At 39.5% G+C, this 24199-nt stretch overlaps 1 protein-coding gene across 6 annotated transcripts in view; it reads left to right on the forward strand.

The window, feature by feature from the left end:
- ZMIZ1 (zinc finger MIZ-type containing 1) overlaps positions 1-24199 on the forward strand; it is a 315504-nt gene that overhangs the window by 87294 nt on the left and 204011 nt on the right. The window lies entirely within an intron of this gene.

Raw genomic sequence — 24199 nt, forward strand, 5'->3', positions numbered from 1 at the left:
GTTGCTACTTAACACCTGATGACCACTCAGTCTGTGGCTACCTTGCATAGATACCARTTGTTCTCACAAATGTTTGCTTGCCCACTGAGTGGATAAATGGACCCCTTTCTGGCAAATTGTCAGCACATTAATCACATCTGAGATAGGACTTGTCAGGCAGCATCTCAGGTCTAGATAGTTACTTTCATTTGTAGATAAATATTTTTTTAATATCTCTTTTCTGATGAAATTAAGTGGAAATAGTTGAAGTTGAGTCTGTCTTTAGAGGTCATGGCAGAAAAAACTTCTTCAAAAAGATGTATGATATTTCATGTATTTATGTAGAAATTTTCTCATATACATGTGAAAATATGGGGATTAGTTTTGTATAGCAGTGGGGGGTCTTTTAATTAAAATACAGAGTCTTTTTTTTTCTGAAATCAGGGCTTCCTTGAACTCAGTAGTGATTTTTGCTCAAAAATTGGTTCATGCTGAAGTAAAAACTGTGTAAAGGTTTTATGAGACATTCTKAATTCAGGTACACTTGAAGTAGCTCAGTTGGATACTCAAAATTAGCAGCAAAATTTGAAATATTTGCCTTGGGAACATACTATTAAATATAAATTAATTGCTATCTTAAATTACTTTAAGTTCATTTGCATACTTGCAAGTTTATTTCTGGAAGACTGGAATTATAAAGACTTTAACAATATGCTAACTGTCTTACTTGAAAAACAAGTTCTTGTGATACCTAGCTGCAGCCTTCATTTAAAAGTGCTCTTTGCACTTTTAAAGTTATTTGCAAAATACTATTTGTCGTATGCTTGTAAATGTTGCATCCTCAGTTCATGCTGCTATTCCAGCATTGTCTGATAATACCATCAGTTTGCAGTTCTGATACAGAAATGAAAGGCAAAGAAATAATAGACTCTCCCTCTTGAAAWATCACATTTCATATGTAACCATTACAATGTATTTGATTGAGATGGGAATTGTGTTACTTTCTCATGGGAGTTGTTTGAATTTCCACTGTTTAAAAATCAATTCAGCTTGATGAGTGGTGGATTCAAGCAGTGGAACCCATTAGGATGATTTCATATCACCAGTTGCACCCTATTTAATCTTTCTGTTGGGAGATAATTAAGTTGAACTCATTAATTTGCACAGATGTTGAGTGTTTCCATCAAACTTGGCTTTCTCCACCCTCACCTGTCCTTCCTGCCCATGTGCATGGCCCTGCCAGCAGCTTGAATGGGGCCATGCCCAGGTGACTGTGATCTCCTTGCATGTGATAGAAGCTTTCCTTACAGCTGAGGCCAAGCAGGAATCTTGGGCTATGACTTTTGTATTAGGCTGGCAGGCAAAAAGATTGCTTTACTTTTTTTTTTTTTCTAATTTTCTGAGATAGAATGGCTCAATGTTCAATCATATGTCCATATATAGAGTTCCCTTTYAAGCCATATACAAGGTGGTTTGCTTTTTTTTTTTTTTCCTTGAAACAAGAATCTGTAAACCTTCAGCCTGTTTGATTTCTATGGGCTCTGAATTTGGTGCTTTGTCTGTATGTTGGCAAAGAGATGCTTGCTTTTAGTAAGTGATTTTCTGCATTGCTTTTGACATCTAGGTTTAATCTCCTTTGAAACAATGGTGTTTTCTTAAGAGAATCTCGAGTAATTAAGAGTACCCTCTTAAATAAGGGTAAAAAGCCCTTATTTTCAAGGATTGACCATCTCTATTTTCTTTCATGTCTACAAAAGTTGAATGGAGTTAGTCCTCCCTACAACCAAATGATACTTGTCAGCAGAGGCTTTCTGTAGGCCACACAGATGTTTCAGGAGAAGGCACAGCAGTGCCTGGTTTGCTCTTTGGTGACTGATTGCCCTGAGTGTCTGATCAACAATGCCTTTGGTGGGAGCTCTTCTGTTTATTGTGCACAGCAGAGTCCGTCTGGCCAGGTGACAGATCCAGAAGAGACCCATATTTCACTAGAAATGTCTGATACTAGCAAGGTAGATTAATACTTCTCTGCTTTGGCATCCTTCTTGTTGGCTAGTAAAACAGTGGTGTGTATTTTACTGTATTTAGCTGGTCTCTAATACTCTGGTGTCACAATCCAATCACAAATAAGCTGCTCTTTTTTTTCCTTCCAGTTTAGAATCTGAAAKAGAAGTCAAGGTCCAAGTTCCTGTTATGGCATCTAGAMTTTACAAAACATGTGTGCTACCAAAAACWCCTACAATGATTTGGTSAGGATTTTTCTGGCATTGAGTTGTSTCTGTTGTAGGRACACATCATCAMTTAGAGAAGAAAGGTCTTTTGACTGACATTTCTTGATAYCTTAYTGTTGCATGGGTGCTTTGAAGAAAAMACTGAAATTGCAGAGGTGCTGCATCCAACATTATTCTGAGATTGCACTGCAATTAGAGTTAGATTATAAATCTTAAAATTAAAAGGTATTGTTTTCTTCCCTTGAGATGAACACAAGGTTTTAAAATTAAGAGACATGACAGCACCATGGCATACATCTACTGGACTGGTAAATCACTGGGGATATTTCTAACTCGTGTCCTCACGCTTGAAATTGTTTTAAGACATTTCAGGCATAAAAGAAGTGCCCAAAATGCATGCAGTACTTCACCAGAAAGTAGTTTATCCAGTAAAAYATGTTCTTAAGAAGATGACACTTAAACAGAAATTCATCTTTTGATGTTTACACAATATTGCATTRATTGTTAACAAACAGAGAGATGTAAATGTGTTCATTTCCTACTACTTTTCCTCTGAAAAGAATCTCCATGAGGATGAATAGAAAACAAAAATTTGCCACAATTTTTTAATACACCCAAAATAAGATATACTTACATGCATTTTTGCCATRTGCTCCAAGCTTTTCTTTTCACTCCTTCCCAAGGGAAAGATGTCTTAACTAGTTGTGTGGCTATTTTTCCTATTTGCCTAAGTAGTTCAGTCTAGGAGGAGCTGGAAGTGGCTGAATTTTTAAGCTCTTGTGTAAAGTGGAGAGACGAGGCCAAGCAGAAGGGAATGCCATTAGCACGCAGTGACAGTGGCAGCAGAGCTATTTAGACAGCTGCACGTGTCATGTCATGTTCTCGGGTCCCGGTCATGCTGCTATTTCTGTCTCGTTAGCACAAATCACAGCATCTACTTTTTGTGAGTCTGTGTGTGCACCTTGGTCTGTCTAGGGGCACTTCCTAATTTGAGCGAGTTTAAAAGGGATGCTGAAAATTCAAAGTCCGGTAATGAGCTGTTCATTTTACTGAAGAGCAAAAGGCAGTGCCACCCAGCCCACGTCTGGCCAGGAATCAGACACCTGACCCCTTTGTAGGCATTTGGGAATGGTACCGTAGTTCTCGTCTAGACTCAAGCAGCATTTCCTACCAGACTACATCACCATGTAACACGTTTGTATAGAGCAGGTCAAGCTAATTCAGGGAAGATACCTAGAGGAAAATCCTCAGTCTACTGGTTGCTGCTGCTTCAGTGGTCACATTCTAGATGCTGTCTTCTCAGATACATCTCCTGGAGTTTGGTGGTTAAGCATTGCTTAYAATGAAGCTTATGGTGAAATCGAACATTTGGTATGACAGCTCAAAGCAGCTTTATCCAGTATTTTGAATTAAGGTAATTTGAAAAAAGATAAAAACAGGCTAATGCTGGCTGGTGTAGTGTTTCTTTCTGTTATGTTTTGGTGGGTTTTAAAAAAATATCTGCCAATGCTAAGGCATCTTGTTTCTTGTGCTTTTTTTATTCTAACTGACCTGGACCATATTTTGCATTGTTTTCTGAAAGCTCCATATTTTYAGTACAGTAGGCATATGTTGTATTTCAGAAAACAATGATGTAAAAGCATTAATACAGTTTTGTTAAGAAGGCTTATTATCTGCTTTGCTGTCAATATTCCATTCTTTATATGACGCATTCATTTCAAGAATTCCTGAATTCTGSCTATTGTTGCTAAAGCTGTCCTGTGTATTAGACAGAGATCTAACTAATCGTATATGAGTGTGCATGTGGAAAAAGAAGTCTTTTTGAAGTGAGAGTTCATGTTGGATGCTCTGAAATATATCCACAGAATTTTTTTATGCTATTTACAAATGCAGTATATTTCTTGGTTTATGAGCTTGCTGCATTTCCTGTTTGAAGAATAATGCACATATTTACTTGCTTCAATAGTAGCACTTAATATCAGCTTACAATTGTTAATGAAGTATGAGACTCATAAACAGGCAAAAGCCAAACATATTCAGTATATTGATTTCATACTTCTCCTCACATGGATTTTCTCAATATCTTTCACCTTGTTCAAGATGAGGGAAATTGGAGTTAAGTTTGTCCTTAACCATCTGTCTGGTTTTCTGCAGGGTTGTATGTCCTGGTTCTGTGTGGTTTAATTGTTTTATGAGTAGGGATGAGAAATAGAGGAAGATTTTTTTAATTTTGGATGAGATGAGATAGAGCATGCCAGTGGGTGCTAGGAGAAGCCTTCCCAGGACAGCAGTTGATGTGGCCATCACCAACAGCAATTTCTATTGCTGATCTCTGAGATTCAGCTGTCTTTAACTGTGTCTGAACAATTGACATAAGAGTGGCTCTTATATCTGCTGCCACGCTTTCAGGCTTCCTGAAAGCAGGTAACTGCTGCTGAAGACAGCTGTCTTGCTTCCTAGAAATACTGAATCATGATTTAATCTAGCAAATAAATATTCTGTAGTAATATTTCTTGATGACATGGTCAACTGATAACAGGCACCTTGAACCATGACTTCTTTAGTATTTGAARTTTTTCTCACAGTAGCAATATGAACTGAACCAAAGGTATGTTGTATTTGCAAAGGGAGCTACAGGGGAAAGATGGTATTGAAGAAATGCAAAATTTTTGAAATGAGCTGGGCTGATGTCTTTGGATGTTGCTGCCTTTCATTCCATAACAGTGATGCCAGCAGCAGGCTGTAAATGCAAACTGCCYGTGTACAGTCCTGTGCTGGTCAGAGGTGGATAGGTAGGGATGGAAGCAGCAGTGTGGGAAGGAGTCTCTGAAAAGGAGGCACAGAAGAAGTGCAGTTTAGTGCGTCTTTTATCGGGTTGTGTATGTGTACATGTGTCTTGGCAAGTGAGTCACTGGCAGCTTCAGCGGAAAGGGCAGTGGCCAGACTTGTTGAGCTCCGCTTTTACCACTACATGTGTAATGGGACTAAACAGGAATCCTGTTGCTGTCCTCCTACTCCTTCATCTTCAAATACGCAGCAAGGGTATCCATGCCTCATCCACGGGAAGGGTAAGTGAAAGCCTCCTCCAAGCCTCTTGTGTAAGGGATGGAACAGGCTAAACCCACTTTGTTTAAATAATCTGCAGAGGAACCTTTTCTATGCAAATGGCTGTTTTCACATTTTTGTGTTGGAAACTGCTGAAGCATCCCACAGGGTTTGGGTTTCTGTCTCAGTACTTGCTGTGCACACAGGCAGTAAGAGCCAGGCTTACAGCTAATCAGCTGTGATTCATTGTGTCTTTACCCCACAATGTCTAATACCGAATAGATTTGAAACCTTTGATACATTTTCGTTTGTTGAGTTGTTTCCACAATTCACTTCCATTAATTTCCAGGGCCTTAGGGATCTTGGTTTTTGCGCTGCTGRTGCTGGCCCTGAGCACACAGGCAGACACTCAGCTGGTTACGCCTCTGCCTGCCAGGCTTCAGGAGCAAATTCCTTCTGCACAAGAGCRCAGCTCGCTCAGCCCTCTCTCTGTTGCCGTCTGGATTACGCTTTCATTAAGGTCTCATACATATGTGATATTTTAACTCAAATGGGGTATAATAAATTTCATCTGAATAAGCTGTGCCTTTTATGTGTCATAAATTTTGCCTTTTCCTGTCCCCACTAATATGMTTCCCCCTTAACATTTCAGTTCTCTACTGATAAACTCCTCGACATTTAAATAGTACTGCGGCAGGCTGGAGGTGGAGAAGTGGGTCACGCAGAGCTATCAGGAGAGCCGYGACTTTTATAACTGGTTGAATAGGAGGCTCCCGGCTACTCAGATTTCTGTGAGCTTGACTGCCAGTGCTGAAAGGAGAGAAATAAAGCGTGCTTTCATTCTAAAAGCACTTTGCACACATGAGTTAACCTTTTCAGGGCTCTGGTGTGAGGTGGGTAAATGTTGATGCTTCAGGTGGAGAAACTGAGGCAGGAGGCTTCTTTCAGCTGTATGGTRGGGTTGGGTGCTGACTGACAGGCTGTGCTTGGGCTCACATCACAGCCACAGCCTTACCTGATGTGATACAAGTTTGGCCCTTGTCTGCCACACTGCCACACTCTGTTTAATAGAGTGAAACTTCCGGTGTTGTTTCTTGGTAGCTGGAGCTGAAAAATGTTGTGTATCCGCTGTGTCAAGGTACCCTGGYGTGGCCAGGTTGGCTTCTTTGCTTTTCTTCCTTTCCCCCCCTCTTTCCTCCTCAGTTTTTGGCCCTAAATAGTTCCACTTGCTGGAAAAAAAAAAAAAGCAAAACAAACCCAAACGCAAACAAATCAAACCAACTGATGAATTTTATTTACAGTCCTCCAATGAGAAATCAGAATTCTGTTTGCTAAAAAAAAGCAAAAACTGTCATATTGTAAAAAAATGAAAATACTAATTTTTTTACTTCATCTTAATAGACTTCTGATTGCCTGTAGTACCTGTATTATATCTGTAACAAGCTTTTAAAATGTGTTTATGTGCTATATAATCCAAGAATTATCCAAGTGCACTATGGCTCACAGATCCCTGCAGCACTGAATGATTATTAGTGGGAGGGAGAGATCAGTTCAGAAGATTGCTGTTATAATTTCTGGGGGCCCTAAAAATGTGTGGAAGTATTTTAGGTACATGCATTTTGATATTAAGATTTTTTTGGAGTGTGTCTTCTAATCTATTGAGTGTCTTAGTGATTTGTGCAGATTCAGCTTTATTTCTTTAAAAAGAAGTTCTCTCTGAAATGATGTTACTTAAAAAGCACATATGATTATTACACGACTTTCTTGCTTAATTTTGCGTGCTAAAGGAAAGCTATAAAGGTCATTTGGTGAGCAATTTTATCTGGGATTTTCTCCYAGTAGTTAAAACCACATGACGTTAATAACTATTTACATAATCCCTAAAAACTGGTAGGCAAATTGTGCATGTGGAAACATGAAAGGTAATGTAAACAGGCAAGTTGCTTTATCCTGAGATGTGTGTTTTGACTGTTAAGCTGTGTAACCGAAGATTGAAAAAAGGTACAATTRTAATCTATTTCTTTTGTCTTAAGGAGTCGGTGAATTGTGAGTCCTATTCTAGGAAATGGATTTTTGTTTTTCTGAGTGAATCTATAAAAACCCCTTGAAATTGCTGTCTTTTGGCAGTTAGCCAGGTAGTTCAGTAAACAAGCTGGATTGATTATCTGAAAGTTTTTTATGTTAATGTTGGATTTCAGATACATAGTGTCACATAATTCACCTTCAKGTCTTCTGAGTTCAGTTGTATAAAGGATATTCAATTCTGTGTCCCCTTCCAAAGCTGAAGATAAATGKTTTTTTTTTAAATATAAGCARAGCAATCTTACTTYATAATAATGAATCCTGTTGGCATCCTCAAACAGAAATTGAGCCTCATTGTCTTCCATGAAACCCAAGTGTCCTTCAGTGGAGGTCCTGAAAATAAGCAACCAACAAGCAACCATCATGCTTTTTTTTTTTTGTACAGATGCATGAGATGAGCAGGTATTGAACTGTTTGTTCATTGCTGAGAAGGGAAATGTGCTGTTCTAGCTCATGCCTCACTGCAGAATGGCCTGGATGGAACAGCTGGCTGCTCAGCTTAGTTCTTGAGGTGAATCCTCTCCTTCCACCTCCCACCCAAGTCTAAAATGACTGGAGAGGATTCCTTTGAGGATGATGAAAAATAACATTGCTGCTTTTTGTTCAAGGAGAGAATCAAAAAAATGAATGTTAGCAAAGGATGTGAAAATTCTCAACAGCATGGTGACAGTGTGGGGGGAAAGTTTATCTAGTTAGCAATTGTGTTGATGTTTATCTGTGGGCCTGGCTAAAATGTCAGTYTGTGTCTTAAAATGGCTTTGTAAATGTTTTTTGCTAGTGAGAAGCAACCTTGGTGCAGAGTTTGAAGCTATATGACTCCTGTTTTGATGAGCAATGTACACTGAAAAGGGGCTGAGCAATAGCAGTGGATCTGAAAATAATGCTAGTGTCCTTTCCCCAACCTCACTCTTCTTGATAATTGTATTAAAACCCTTGCTTTTTGGAATCAGATGATTGTTTAAACCACGCTGATAGGATCATTTTCCATTCCAAAGCTCCTAGCAATGCTAAATTTGTAAGAGATGGAAAATGTAAATCAAGTATTTCAGAAGAATTTAACAAATAATGYTATTTCATTATTGTCATGGAAGTTTGGGTGGTTGGTTGATTATTATTGATCATGTTTGACTTTATACACAGAAATAGCTATTTACATTTACTTGATTTGAACTTGGAGAYCTTAAGAATAATTTAAAATGGCTATTGAAACTTTCCCCATCTACCAGAGAATTTGTGGCCTAGTAACAACAGATAGAAAAATATATTGTGCTACTTTTCCTTTTTTTTTTTCCTGTATAGACATCACATCATTTGTATGTTGCTGCCCCCTTTTTTTCCCACATTCCATTTATAAGTCACTTTCTCTCTTCTGGCAGTAGCTACCACTGTATTTTCTGGGTGCTGCAGAAAACAAATAAAAATTATACTTATTTTCAGGATTAATAAAACTGTGGAAAGTTTTTGTCCCTCTACTTGACAAACTATAGCAAAACGTTTAGTTTCTTTTTAATTATAATACTTTATAAGTTGGTTTAATAACCCCAAGATGATGACAAAAAAAGTCATAAACCAAACCAAACCCACCTGCCACGGGTATTTACTGGGTGTGATAACAGGGGTCTGAAAACAAAGCTTGCTTCAGTGCTGTAAGTTTTCATCCTGTATCTCCCAATACCACCCTATGGCTATTGTTCCTGACCTGTGCTGACCAAGTTGGCCACTGGTGAACATCAGGCTGAATCCTCCCAGGCCTGTGGAGGTGCATCAGGTTATTCCACTCCTGAGCTGATTCCTGGAGGTAATATGTATTTCTCTCCCTTTGCAAGTTGGGGATGGTAATACTTTGTGCCTGCCTCTCTCTCAGTGGGATCCGTGCGGATTAGTTACGTCTCTGCAGCAGCGTATAAGTGGTGAGGATGATTACAAAGAACAAGATGTGCAATTACACTGGAGGGGCAGCAAGCTGCGAGTGTCTTGTTACACTTACATAGCAGAGCAGCTGGCTGATGAGCTGTCCTGACCTCTGCAGTCAAACCAGATTTCAGCACAGTTGGCTCATTTGTGGGCTACTCTGATTTCTCACATCAGGACCTCTGTTTTCTAAAGGTGCCATCGGGTAGGAAATACAGATGACAGCTACCCTCTGGAGCTGTGCATTTGTGTTTGGCTTGCCAGAGTGATTTCAGGCACTGTGGATGTGAGCACCTGTAGGTGACCATCTTTGACGGAAGGCTGTTCTTTCAGTAGTGTGAGTCCYGATGCTCTGGCTGCCTCCTTCTCCCATGACAGTCTTCACGCCTTTGCTGCCATCACCTTCTGCACATGGGACTTGATTCCTTATAAGATTTTCCTTTCCCTGCTTGCTCAGCTCAGATTCCATCTAACAACTCAATACTTCTGTAGTGTCAGCAAGAAGTCAGTCAGTAATAATAGTCATATTTATTTTCTTTTATACTCTTCCTGGTACATCCCATTTATTTGATTTTGCTTAGAATGTGAGCGCTTGTGTGGATGCCCTCCTGGGTCTTTTCTCCCATGGGCTGCTGCTCTGGTTGTCAGTGTTGTACAGGGTTAACCCTGTTGGCACTGTGACAGCTCTATCTTGGGACACTTGGGAATCCATTTTTAGAGTTTCCCTAAACTCSTTCAGTAAACAAAGTAAAAGGTATATCTGAAATGCAGTGCAAGTTCTCTCATTTGTGCTCTGTGTGTGCTTTAAAGCTCTTTGAGTGGTTAAGTTATAGTGACTGCTGAAAAATTAATGAGTGATAAGAAAAAGGATTTACTTGTATTTTCATTAGAATCYATTAATACTAATGTAATCAAATGGGATCAAAATGCTATCACCTTCTGAGGGTCATTGTCAGTAATTGTAACAATAAAGTGATTATTCTAGTGTCTTGCTGGAGGGAAAATTAAAATGACCGAAATAAAAAAATTAAGAGGTTTGATGCAATGCATTTAGGTGTGGAACACTCATTTGAAGCAGATGCCACATAGTTTTAATCCATGGCAAACAACAGCATTTGGTTAACAAGGAACTATGGTGGAAATAAAAGGCGGATATTTTAGATAGCAATTAATAGAGCAAGAGAAAATAATAAAATGAAATTTTTCTATWGAACATTCAGGAAACTAGGAACCTTCTGCCTTGGATTTGGGTGCTGATTTTTGAGTTTGCTAGTTTGCATCTCTTAAAAAGCTTGACTTTCAAATAAGGTGCTTGCAAACTTTCAGAAAGACAGACATGAATGGCATTTGAAGTATGTAATCAGTACAGCCAMCATACTCTGGTGTAAACGGCCTTGTGGGATGTTTGTGGAATCAACACTGCACGTGTAAGCAGAGTGGAAGGGATGGGAACCTAAACAGGTTGGTATCATGGCACAGGTTCAGTCACATGCAGCAGAGGKGAAGCATTCATTAAAATTACCTGCTTCAATAAAGGATCTCAGGTTCATTTTTGTCCTTACTGTTGCTCTGTTTTGCCAGTATCTCTCATAGGAAAAACTATCAGTGCTGGCAGGATAAATCCCTAAGGATATTAGAACAGCATGATTTTTATCTCGACTGTGTCCTGTTTGATGGGAGCTATGGCTTGTGGCTAAAGYATTCTGCAACATTTCAACTTGATTCATGTTCCTCAAGTTTTTTACTTAATATCATGTGCCTACATCTCCCTCAGACTGAACTGGGAATATACCCCATAGTTATGGAAGAATAGTATATTGGAGATKAAGGTGACATACATTTATCTCCAATAATAAAGAGTAGACTTTTATTTCATGCATTTCAAAGCTGTGATTTAGGGTGTATGTTTGTTAAGTGAGGGTTAAACTGTTTTTCGTGCCTTTTTTCTTGGTGTACTTTAAAGTATATTTTTCTTTCGTGTTTTAAGCATTCTCCCATATTTAAAGGAATATTTTTAGAGTGCAGAYGAGCAAACATCTCATTTCCCTTTCATGACCATAGGACATATTTTGGAATACTCATTCCTACAGAACTTAAGCACCTACATATTTTAACTGTGTAACTGACCCCAAAAAATCAATGCAAGTTCTTAAATTAATGAGCTATTTGGGAATAAGTGATAAAAGCATGTGATCTCTGTGGCTTTTTTGCTTTAAACATGCAATTATGATAAAGGACTTGAGCATGATGGGCAGGGAGGGAAGAAACCAGTCCGTAAAACTTTGAAAATATAGTAAGATAAATGGCTCCTGYTCCAGTGCTTCTCCAGAGATGGCAAAGCTTGTGTGGGACTCTATAGTGCATGGTACAATTGGCTCCTTTCTTAGCCAGTAGGAGTGTCTTGCTGTTGTCTGTGCAGAATATCCAGGCAGACCAAAGGTCGTATCTTGCTATTTTGGGATCGGCTGACAGTGGAACTGTCATACAAATAAGCTGAAAGGCACAGGGAGGTTGGGTAGTGGTGTGAGTAGGGTACAACCCAATGCTGGCTAAAGCCAATGGGAATTTTTTTGCAACCTTAATGGCTGTTAAATCAGACCCTGTTTTAGCTCAGACCTTTTCATTTCTTTATCTGCAGTCATTTGAGAATGTGCTGTTATATAGGTAATAAATCTTTAAATAACACTTCAGTCTGAAGACTCTTGCTTGCCCACGAGCAATTTTGGAAACTCTGTGCTGCCACTTCATTTTTCTGCTATAATTTTTCAAATGTTGCATGTGTGTTTTCACGCTTACATGGTATATTGGATGCATACATTATATGTATTTTTTGTTATATATGTATTATAATGAAAAATTACATTTGGGCTCTGACAGTCCCAAATCAAGATCAAGACAAGGTCTATAACACGTTGTGCTTCAAATCGCATGGGATGTTTTGGAACATTCAGTGGTGGTGCAGCTGTGTTTATTGGCCCCGGAAGGAGCATTTGTATCATTACCTTGATTGTGATAAACATGTGACCCCTGGAAAAATGGGCTGATTAAGGAAAAGTCTTCTGTTTACTCCTGATTTCAGTTGGCCCTTGCTGTTCTCCTGCTTGATAGCTCAGGATGCTACTGTCTCAGCCTCACTATGTGGAGACTGCTACAGGTGTCACAGAAACGGGTTAGTTATTACAAAGCACTTTGTAAATAATGAGATGTAGTAAAAAAATTATTATTATATTGTTGAAGTACAATTAATTCTTCCAGTGAAACTACAAAGAACTAATTCACAAATTAAGAACTTGAAACTGGGGTTTTCTATCTGTGAGAATCAAAAGACATTTTTGTGGTCTTGCTTCATTTTCAGTTTATGAAATAACTTATTTTTATGATGCAAAATTACCTGGTATGCAAACTCTTGATTGAGTACTCGAAAACAAACGTGGCTTTGTAGTAACTTGTTATTTTCCCTGAAGAATATGTGTGCCCTTTCTTGCACTCGGCATTGCACTGCTTCATGTGGTTTTGTCTTTGGTATACAACCCACTGTGCTGTAGCTCCACACTTGATTAAATGGCATTATGAACTCTCTAATTATAATACCTTCACTTTATTACGCTCAAAAGGATTGGCTCTGGTGGATGGTGGTACAGACAATGTGCAGTGTGAATGCACTAGTTTGAGTTTCCTTATTTGTGTTGTTATTATGTGCATCGTGATCTTGCCTTGTGGTCGCCATCCTGGAGGTGAATGTGATTGAGGCACTATAGATAACGAAAAGGTGATGTCTTTCACAAATGCTTTACTATCCAACTTATAGTTTATCCTTCCATGACGGTAGCAAATACTGAAATATTGTGTATCTCTCACCTGAATGCAATCTCCAAACCAAACATTTTTGGGAGTAATTTTTGTGGTTTGGTTTGGGGTTTATTGGTTTGTTTTTTTTTTCAGATGAATGTGAAACAAGTTTTAAGACACAAGTTTTTAAGCAAGGTATTTCTAGGCAAGAAAAATAGATAATGAGATGTTACTTATGGGTTTTGTAGCTGATGTGGAGTCTGGAACTATAATGACAAGGAAGTTTGGTATGATGTTAGAATCCTGGTTTTCTTCCCCTTCAACTTAATTAACCCCATGAACAGTAGCAGAGTTGCTGCATGGTCATTTGTATTTGTGGATTTGTCACTTATGTACTCTTTCTTCAGCAAGAAATTGTGGAGGTCCCCAATGGGGTTTAATTGATGCTAATGTTCMAGTCCATAAAGCTGTTTACGTGGTCTTCTCTTCAGACGAAAACCATGTCATTTTAATAGTAAAAGAGGAATAAAAAGAGTTAATGTCCTTGTTGACTAAAACTCAGTACAAAATGTCCAGGGAATTCGATTGAAGAAGGGACAGAACAGGAATCTGGAGGGAGTGGTCTGGGTATATATATCTGGTTCCATCTTAACAATGACAGAGGGAAAATAACAGAAAGGCAATATTGTTGTGAGGACCTTGCTGAAAAGCAATTAGAGTATCGGATCTCTGATCTAATAGGATATAGGGAGAACAGGAAAGAGGGCATAAGTGGAAATGGGCCCAGAGAAGGAGTAGGAGCCAGTGGACCCAAAAGAAAGTGATAACCACTCAGGGTGCAGGAGGAGTGTGGCCTTGTCCTGCTCGATGGCAGGGGCCTCTGTCCCCTTCACTCCAAGCACAGCCCTTGCTTCCCTTGGAATGCTCTCCCTGAGCAGCGCCATGCCCGGTTATATGATCACTCCTGTTAACACTGCCTTTAGCAAGTGTCCATGGAGCTGAACTCTGCCAAACCCATTCAGCCTCCCTCCATTCCAGAGGTGGCAGTCACTTGAGATGGCACATGCATCCCAGGTGTGCTGAGGCTGAACCAGTGTTCTGAAGCAGCCAGCCTGAGCTCACTACCTKAATCCATATACCGCAGCATGAATGAAGTGCTTTGGTTTATCTTAAAACTGAGACAATGCCATTGAGGCACTATTTAAAAAAAAAAATTAAAAATTGGTAATTATTTCTGAGTGCTGCAATTTTTGTTTTACTTATGAATGTTGTGGAGTGCGGGGTGTTGCAAACAAAACCCTTTAAAAAACAACAAAACAACCCCCGTCATAAAGAAAACCACAAAACAAAATGACAAAACCCAAACCATTGAATTTATTTAGGGTCTTTTTAGCCTGGTCACAGGGGCATTATCTCTCAGGATATTTTGTGTCCTGTGATTCAGAATTGCGGGCTGCTGCTTTGTGTGATTGTGCAGTGATTCTGCAGAAGGCTGACAGAGTCGCTGGGTTGAGCCCAAGTGCTGTGGGCTGGCAGATGTGGCGGGCAGCGTCTGTGCACTGTTGGGAATAAAGAGCCCTTGTGCCTGCTGAAAACGCGTGAGATTATGGACGTGAAACTGCTGAAACCAGCCCCTGCACTTGAGTTCAAAGAAATTAAATTTGTTTTAAAAATAGGTTCAATACGTAGGTTTCCTGCTTTAACACAGCTTCACGTATTTAGGATCTTGTAGAAGATGCGGTGGGGGGAGTTTTGGAGCAAAGCAAATCATTGGCAGATTTAGCACCATCTACGTGTGCGCCAAGTTATTCTTAGCATGAGTGGAGCCCAGTCAAAAGACTTCTGGTTTGTGTGCTGTTCTGTTGTGTTTTAAACTAATGTTGTGTATAATTGGCGTTCGTTAAGGGGAAAATATAGTGCTGTTTGCTTTACATCATGCAAAGTAAAATTAGCGACCAAATTAATAATAACTCATTTTTCAGGCATGGACTGGGAGCCAGTTGCATGGCAGTGCTGCATGGGAAAGAAGCAGCCAGCCCAGTTTTTGCATTGTGCTTGTTAATACTTTCCTCCTCCTTCTATTCTTTATGTTGACATTAATGTTAATTACTTACTTGCAGCAACCAAAAAGTATTGATGAAAGCCCATGAACCCAGTGTGCTTTTGTAAAATTAGTTTCCTGCTTAAGCAGATATTTCTGTAGTAATTGACACAAACCAGCCTCAGACAGGGAGGCAGAGGCAAGCTGGTTGTATGATTGATTCACCATGTTCTGTGGTTATGTTTATAATAAAGAGAAGACTGTAAGTGTAGGGCCAGATGCTCCACCTCATCTGAAGATGTGGCCTGAATAATTTATGAAGGTGCTGTCCTTTACGTTCTCTTCAACTAGAGGTCCTGCCACAAAAAAAAAACCAGGAGAATTTTAAAACCTTCCTCTTATTTTGCTTTGCCTTTGGAACACTACAGGGAGTCCCAACAATCCCAGCACTGGTGCAGAATAAGAAACCATATGTGCAAATGCTACATATGTATATTGCAATGTGGGAAAAATAACTACCCATTTGTAACTGAATTTTCTCAAATGCATAGTAATTGTAGGTGTTAAAGGGGACTGATTTAATGTTTTAATGACACAATTAAGTGGTTGATTTTTTTTTTCCCTAAAGATTAATAAATATGCTCTTTTGGTATCCCACATTACCTAGAGATAAGAAAATTGCTTCATACAAGATGTGATCCCCAATATCATTTTCCCTTTGAGGGGATGAGTAGTTCTCTGGTGCCAACCTTGTGCCTTTAATGTGATCTCCCAAATAGCACAAAGCTTGCTATTTTAAATACTGTCAAACAAGTAATCTTCTCTTCTGTCTTGCAGGACAGCTAATTGTGCTGATTTTCCCTTGTTTTGTTCTCTGATTTTCCTTTCATGGTAGAAAAGTGTAAATATTATAAAAGGTCAGGTGGTTTCTGTCCAAATAATGGATTGCTTCAGGCTTTAAAAATGATGCCTGTTTATGGTCCTGCCATCTGCAGGAGCAGCAGCCTATCATAAAGTTACTGTATTGATCTGTCACTAGTACTGTCTTGTCTGCTGAATGAAAAATGRCTTAAACTCATAACTTGGGCCAGCAGTTTTCTTATTGTAAGCCAGACAAAAAATGCTATTGATGTTCTTTGCTGAAGTGTTCTGTTCACAGCTTGCCAGCATCAACATACTGTTGTCCTTACTCMGGGCTAATTAGCTAATAATTTAATGCAACTGAGACAGCAATCACAGTTTGGTTTAGCAGCAAGGGAATATGCAGTAACTTAGAAGCATGGGACCTTTTTAAAGCACGGTCATGACTGCAGTGCTTGTCTCAAGTTTTACACTCTCACTTCAAGTTTGATTTCCGCTGCACTAAAGACTAACAGTCCACTTAGGCTGAGGTGTGCTGTCACTTGAGGATTTATAGGAAGCAAAGCCCAGATGCAGTGTTGGTGTCTGTGCTCTTGGTTATGCACTTGCACTTCAGCTTTATGATCACTTCTTGAGTGAAATCAAATAGTTCATTGAATTAATTGTGGGATCCCTGTGGTTCAGGAGCTACAGACCAGATGCATTCAATCACTTCTGTGAAACAGCCAAATATACCTTTTTTGACTAATTTATTTGGTTTTGTGGGGTCTTTTTTGGTAAACCAAGCAAATGAAAAATCCACTGCTAAATAGTTTTAAATCAAAGTTTATATGATACATCTTTGTTTCTAAAGAATATGTTTTCTTATTCATCATACTGCTATGGAGGCCAGAAGGTTGCAAGGCAACTCAGGTTGGAAGCATGGGAAAGATCTCATCTGCTCACACATGTTGAAAACTCATAGGACTCTTCTACAAGTATTACTCTTTTTAAATCAAGTATTTAATTATGGGTATGAGTGGAGTTTGCTTGCTTCCAGTCCTTAGCTCTGTATAGGAAGCAATTGGTACAACTTCAGCTGGAGCATGTCTCAATGTCTATCAGCCCCTGTTTAATTTTGTGGGTGGTTCTCCTGGCAGGTCTCATACCCCTGTGGTGGTGGAATATACAGCCTGTACAATGTTCCTTTGTGAATAAATAGCAATAAAACCATCTAAAATATAAGGATTTTACCAAAAGAAGGAAACAACATGCCAAAAAAAGTGGCATCATCTCACAGTTTTTAGCTGTTAGACATTTAAAAAAAGTTCTTGACCCAAAGCAGCTTCTTCTGTAGTCTTTGCCCAGACAGTGCAGGCCACGTCTTAGTTTATATTTCAGAATCATGTATGATTCAAGTTGTTTTCTGTTCCATATTGCTGAGCACAGTGTGAGGCAATGCACAGGAGGCGGAAGAAAACAGATGATCCCTGAGGGAAGTTATTCTTTACATTTCATACATTAATTTCTCTGGAGTGTGGGTACATATGTTAATTTTGTACATGAAAAAGGAGTTTAATCTATAAGGACACTTAAAATTTGCTTGAAGTAAGGCAACTTTTAATCTCTGAAAGCATCCCCAAAGTGCAATTAACTATTCTGATGTCCTGATGACTCAACAGATGCTTCTGTAAACTAGAACACATCTGTCAGATTATAGAACTGATAYGCTGTTATATGTGATTTAAAATGACTGCCGATAAGTGGTTGTATTTTGATTAATATCATATTGATGGCAAGGGTGTCCCAACTTTTCAGCAGTCCTTTAAAAACATTTTACAATGCACTGTTCATTGTCACTCTCTGAATCTTGCTATAGTCAGGTGAAATTCCTGACTTTTCCTTCGTATCTTTTAAACTTGTTTGGGTATTTCTGCATATTCCCAGCTCCTTTCTAATGTATGCAGGCTATTGAGTGGTATTTTTAATAAAACAGTAGAACTAAAGATTTTTCTAAGCCTTTCTGAAGATTGCCAGTAGCCAATTCAACTGATTTTAGACTGTACGCCATCTGTCTAGCAAAGAAAGAAAATACATTAGTAGTCCACACATGAGTAGCTTATTAGTTCATTTGGTGTGTGCACTACAGTGATTCAAGACTGATCTAAAATATTCATCCACAATTACTGGTGCAGCACAGTTCAAAGTGCTTCAAATCTGTGGGTTTGACTGAGAAATTTAAGGAAAATAGCTGCAAATTGATTCTGTATGTAATTAATGAAACATTTCATTCTTATGTAAATATTAAATGCTTGGCTATTTTTTCCTCTTTTTTTCCCTTTCCTCTTACTGAGCTCTCCCTCCCTGACCTCCATTAGATGTTTGTTTGTTTTATAGGATGGTGGGTGGGCTGGCATGGGGGCATATTCTCTTGAGAGGAAGAATTAATAGCTGAGTCCTGTGACTCATTCACTGAACAAACAGCTGTTCTCCCTCTAATTCACCCTTCCTCGGATGTCCATCCCACCCCCGGAGAGGAGCTGCCAGAAGGCACTGTTTGCCTCTGCCTCAGTTGTTGAAACTCAGTCCCCTTTCTTGAAAAAAAATGCAGTTTCCTTGGCCAAACCACCCCATGCACATGGACATCAGAGGTGTGACATGAGCCCCGTGGCAGCCACATCTCCARATGTCAGGGCAAGATTTTCCAGAGCTCTTGCCTCTTACAGAGTAGTGGCTTTGCCACAGCAGTGCTTTTTTTGAGAAATGGCTGGATTACAGTGTCTTCAATATGGGTTAAAAGCTTTTGGTRTGTTGGAGAGAAAGGGCTTTCGAGGACAGCAGAGAAACGAGTGGATATTTGTGCAGATATAAGGAGTGAAGTCAGTGAGGCAGGACTGGGGTTTTGTTTAGGGTCTCTCCCTCCCTCTTTCAGTGTCACAGAAAATTAATTCTTGTTTTACAAATGCTATCAGTGGAAGATTTTAAGAACAGCCTGAAGTAAAACTTGGAAGATCTCGAGGCAAACTTCATCTTGCTTTGAAATTACTGTCTTTCCAGCTCAGATGTCCATGCAGAGCATGAATTGTGTAAYGCTGCCTCTCCAACACTGCCAATGACCTCGAGTTTTAGTATGGGCAGCCTGGCAGGGCTTGGCATCAGGAAATGCCCCTGCAACCCTCCGGGGGACCAGAAAACCAGGATCCAGGGCTACCAGTTTGGGAGTACTTGTGTGATAGACAGCAAGGAGTGCTATCTGTTGCAGGCAAATGACCTGAAGAGGAGATGGGGGGGAACTGCTTCTAGCTATTGAATCGCAAGATACAGCCCTTCCTCTGAGACATCTGTGCAATTATTCCTTTCGAAGCTTTTATTGCTGTGACATTAATTTGCATTAAAGGCTTGGATGTCTAAAATTGTGTTTGCCTGCATCTCATTTGGGTCATAGTGTTGCAGCTTTGCTGCCCTTCACTTCCCTGCCATGGCAGCAGCACTGAGGCAGGCAAAGCAGGCAATAGCCTCCTGTGCACCCTGTGCAGACATGGGGTTGGATATACATGGTGTTTAGTATTACAGGAGAGGATTGTTAGGGTACAGCAGTGTTCAGTGAGCCTGTGTGAAGGCACTCAAGAAAATGGACTTGGCAGAGGATACATTAAAACTTCCGTGAAATGCCTACCTTCACATTTAGAGAAATGGAATTTCACCCATAGGTCTTGGCACTTGTGCTAGGGACAGTGGCTAAACCCAGCAAAATAGATGTTGGTAATTGAGTTGACTGGCAGCAATACAGGATGTTAAATTACGGTTTTTTACCTTCCACATACATGAGCTTGTTTCCTTTAATATGAGTCTTCACATCACTTGAACTACTTTCTGTTCAAATTGCTGTTCACTGCTGAGTTCCATTCCGATTTAACTAAAAGCAGGGAAATAGCTTTCTCATTTCCACTCCCAGGAGTGGAAGGTAAGGGCAGGAAAGGAAATTTGTATGTTGWTCAAGTTTAAGAGGTTATTAGACAGAGATGGTAAAAAAAAAATAAATCTGCTCCTGCTTTTGCATTGCTGACCTTTCAATTTCATTTCAGATTGGAGAATGTGGGAGAATGAAATTGTTTATATATGTTTTCTTTAGATACTTTAGTATAAGCTCTCATAGGTTATTCTTTGGTTTTGAAAATGCACTTAATTTTTAACTTCCTCTGTTTYAAGAAAGTTAAAACTGGAGTGGTTTTCTCTTTGATCTGTTAAGGTCAGAGCCCTCTTTTATCACTGTTACTTGAGCTAATTGGGCAAAGGAAAGTTTTGGGGATTTCAGCTAAGTTCTATAACAGGGTTTTGGTGAATGTGGGATCCAGCTCAAAAATGCCGAAGTTAAGGTGTAYCTTTTACAGGAAAGCACCGGTTTAAGGAGTACCTTTTAGCTTAGTACGAAGGAAAAAATAGAGAGTTTTTCCTTGTAAAATCTAGGCACAAAGCTCTAGAAGTGGTGTAAGGCTTTGTGGGTTTCTGTTTGCTTTTATTTAAAATTTTATTTAAAACCAGCTTTCCTCACTTTGGTGTTTCATTTTTGCACATACATGTTGTATGCACAACCCTGTAAACTGCATTAGGGAGGAACACTTTCAGACCAAAAACAAAGCAAAACTTGTTTATGAGAAGATATTTAGTGTCAAGAAAGAAAGTAAAAAAGATAAAACACTACATTTTTATTGGTGGTGGTGTAAGTTTCCTTCACTCCAGTATTTTTTCTCTTTATGTAGTCTTTGGGTTCTGTCCCCCAGCAAAAATAATGCACACGTGTTGCATTATTGTGTACTTCTGAGCCCTTTGCTCTGCTACTGTCCTTAAGCAGTAATGCTGTATTGTTTAAAAAATTATTCTACTGCCAAACAGAAGGCATTTGTTATGCTCAGAGATGATGGCTTAATTTTTAGTATTCCTTGGTGGTTTATATCTTGACATTTCTTGTGACCTACAATTAAAATGACTTTAGCAAAGTCTCAACTTATATCCAGATTGCTGAGTGTGGTTGAGTGTCTCCAGGGAGAGCCTTGAACTGCTCACTAAATCAATTTGTTCTTTTCTCAAAACAGATTAAACATGTTTTACCAGTTTATATTAAAAAATAAATAATCCCAGATGACATAACTGCTACATGCAAAATTAAAAAATGTGCTCTGCACATTTTGAAGGGTAGTAATTTTGATGCCAATGCTGTGCTGATAGTATTCCACCAGAGAGAGCGAAGAATGGTTAAAAAAAAGCATGTCTAATCCTGTCTCTGTGTTCTGATAGTCTCGTTCAAGAATTAAGTTGATGGCACTCTACTTGGGTGAGTGCTAACTGTTAGATGTGGCAATAATCTTCTTTAGTGGTGCCTGAGACACTTTGCTTCCACTGCTTTGTCTCCCTGGAGTTAGTTGTTTTGGGTGTTAGTTTTTTTTTGGTTTTTTGTTTTTTGGTTTGTTTTTTTTTTTAATTTGTCTTACTCATCCTTATTGCTTTCTTTTCAGGACGATCTTCTCTCTATTACCGTAGCAAGACAGGCTGCAGAACTTGCTTGTGACTCACCTGCACTCTTAGCTGATGCTACAATAATTTGATAGACTTTTCATGCTTAYAGTTTATTGTGTATCCAACACACAGGAGGAGCAGCAGAGGGAAATCAGTGCCTGCTGGTGCCCTGCAAATCTGCAGAGGCTACACAGGCAGCTGTATGCAGGGAGAGTCAGATGCAGTGGCTATGCCAGCAGCAGCCTTTGTTCCTTCAAGCCACTTCCATGGTTGTGCTTGAGTGGATTATTGTTTAAGGCTCTGTAAGTACAATAGGACTTAAGGAAAAGGGAAGGGGAAAATTTTTTTTCTAAAATAGAACAAAACAAACCAAAAAAGTTTCTACGGAAATAGATGGCAAACGGTCTCTAATAATGGGATTTTACAAGAGATGTCCAATCTCCARAACAATGGCTCAGTTTAAGCCAAGATTAATAGTGTTGGTTATCCTGTGCCTGTGAGTTGGCAACTCAGTCCTCTGCTACAAACAGATGCAGTCTAATGTACTCCATTTATGTTTTATTTTTTAAAATAATGTGAAATACAAGTTTGAGATGGCTTTCATTTCTGTTTATGCAGAGAAAAAACAAAAGGTAGTTTGTTTTTTTAAACTGGGGAAACTAATTGAGAAAATGGTGACTAAATAAACAAAACTTTTGATTCTACACTCTGGTGAGAAAGAAGATGGGAAAATTGACAAGAAAAAAATTGACATGCTTATTACTGTGATTCTTTCTTACGCTGTTGTACCCTTGTAACATTCTTGCTAACAGGGTGAGCTTGAGAAATCTCCCAAGAGGACTGGGTGTAGTAATGACATGATACAGGAGCCACCGGTTTGACCAAGGTTCATTGCAGCAGCCCCTTGTGAGAAACTGCTTCWGTTTTGGGAACAAACCGTATCAGGAGGAAATGGGATAGCACAGGAGGGCTGGCCAGGGTTCTCCTGGGACTCTGTGGAGTGTGAGGACCCTCGCTAGGATGAAGGCAGGAGGCTGATTCCAGGGYCTGTTGGAGCAGGGAGGATGTGTTAGGTGGTGCCAGGTGAGGCACCTGGCAGGTTCCAGTGCAGCTTGGCCACTTTCTGTGGCTTTCTGCTACTTGTGTTTGGAAGGACTGTTCATCATGTGTGTTCCATTAGATAAATGTCTGTTTTTGCAGCCATGTGGCTGCTGCATTTTGGCTTGATGTGTTCATGTGGTTTTTGGTTCTTGTTTTAATAACTATTCTTGAGCACCAAGTCTAGGTGTAGGCAATGGTGAAAGTTGCCAGAAGCTGCAGTCCTGCTTCCCTCTGCAGATCTTCCCAGCTTTACTTTCCTGCCTTATTCTGTCTCTGYCCAGGAAGGAACACACCAACCTATTTTGCATTGCTTATTTTAATAACATTTTTTGCTTTTCTCTTATTTATCTAGCAGGCTGTTTCTTTGTCAATGAGGACAGCATCTGATGCTCATCAGACATACACTCACTGTGATGCTTTAGAATTTCAAGAAAGCCCAAGTTTTCTGAAAAGTCCTGAGTTGATAGAGGSCTACGATACCTAATAAGGACTGCACATAACAGTTAAACCCTCTGTAGAAGTTTGTTAATGTTTTCGCATAGCAGAAGTACACTTGCTGACCAATAAGCTTATTTAGGAAGAGCAGCACTTCGTGTTCTTCACTTATGACCCAGTTACAGCTGTGGATAAATGAGAAGTTGGGATTGCTGACATGCTGTGGTTTTACAGGAATTTTAAGTTTGAACATGTTCTGCAGTTCAAGGRGAATAATGCTGGAACTTCGAAATTGTGAAAGTAGGAAAATACCCTAAAATGCACCTGCCTTATGCATTTCCATAGGAAGATTGTACAACTTGCTTTAACTGTCTATCTTAGCAGTATTTTTGTTTTTCAAGAATTTCTGTTTGGGTATTTTCTATTTGCTATCTCTTCATTTCTATTTGGGTATGTAGAGGCCAAGTGATGTTTTGTGTATGGAAACTGAAGGGTTTATTCTTGGTTACCTTTAGAGATTGATTTATTCACAGTTATTCAAGTCCAGCACAGGCTGAGTGCTGAGGTGTAGACAGTGAGATACCCTCTGAGGAAAGCAAGAGAGACCTTAGGGTAAGGCTGAGGATGAGAAGCAAGATTCCAGAAAGATCTGTGATAGTCCAGAGAGATCTATAATAAATTTGTCTCTCAAATCTGGCAGCCACCAGATGGGACCAGGATGTGATGAGAAAGCAGGGAAAGTTCTTTGTGCTTGAACCCAGTCCAYTGCACTGATACAGCTGAGATTAGGAGGTTTAAAGATGAACTCTGTGTTACTTCCCGATTGGATTTCTTCCAGTTCCCCCTTACAGTATTTTGATATGCTTTAATATTAAGACTTGTACTGCACAGTTTGCTCTGAGAGCTTCCCTTCTATACAGATCTTTTCTATTAWTTTTGGCAAAATCACTAAGAAACAGAGCAAAAATATTGAAACAGTGAAGGACAGTGAGAAGYGAGGAGGAGCGGACAGAAAGCATGGCACATCCTCCACCCACAGCCTGTGCTGCCTGTCGCCTCACCAAAGGCACGGGCTGGGCTCAGGGTAAGGCAGTAATAGTGTGCTCATTGGCAATAAAGAAACTAAAATTAGGTGAAATTCCCCGAGTGAGAGCGTTTTGCCCATGATATATAGACAACAGATTTTGGGGWTTCTTGYATTTATTCTCCTGTTTTTTAAATCTTTGGGGTTTAC

This window comes from Malurus melanocephalus, unplaced genomic scaffold (assembly GCF_030028575.1).
Source record: "Malurus melanocephalus ecotype Western Australia unplaced genomic scaffold, MMel_1.1 scaffold_49, whole genome shotgun sequence".
Taxonomy (NCBI): domain Eukaryota; kingdom Metazoa; phylum Chordata; class Aves; order Passeriformes; family Maluridae; genus Malurus; species Malurus melanocephalus.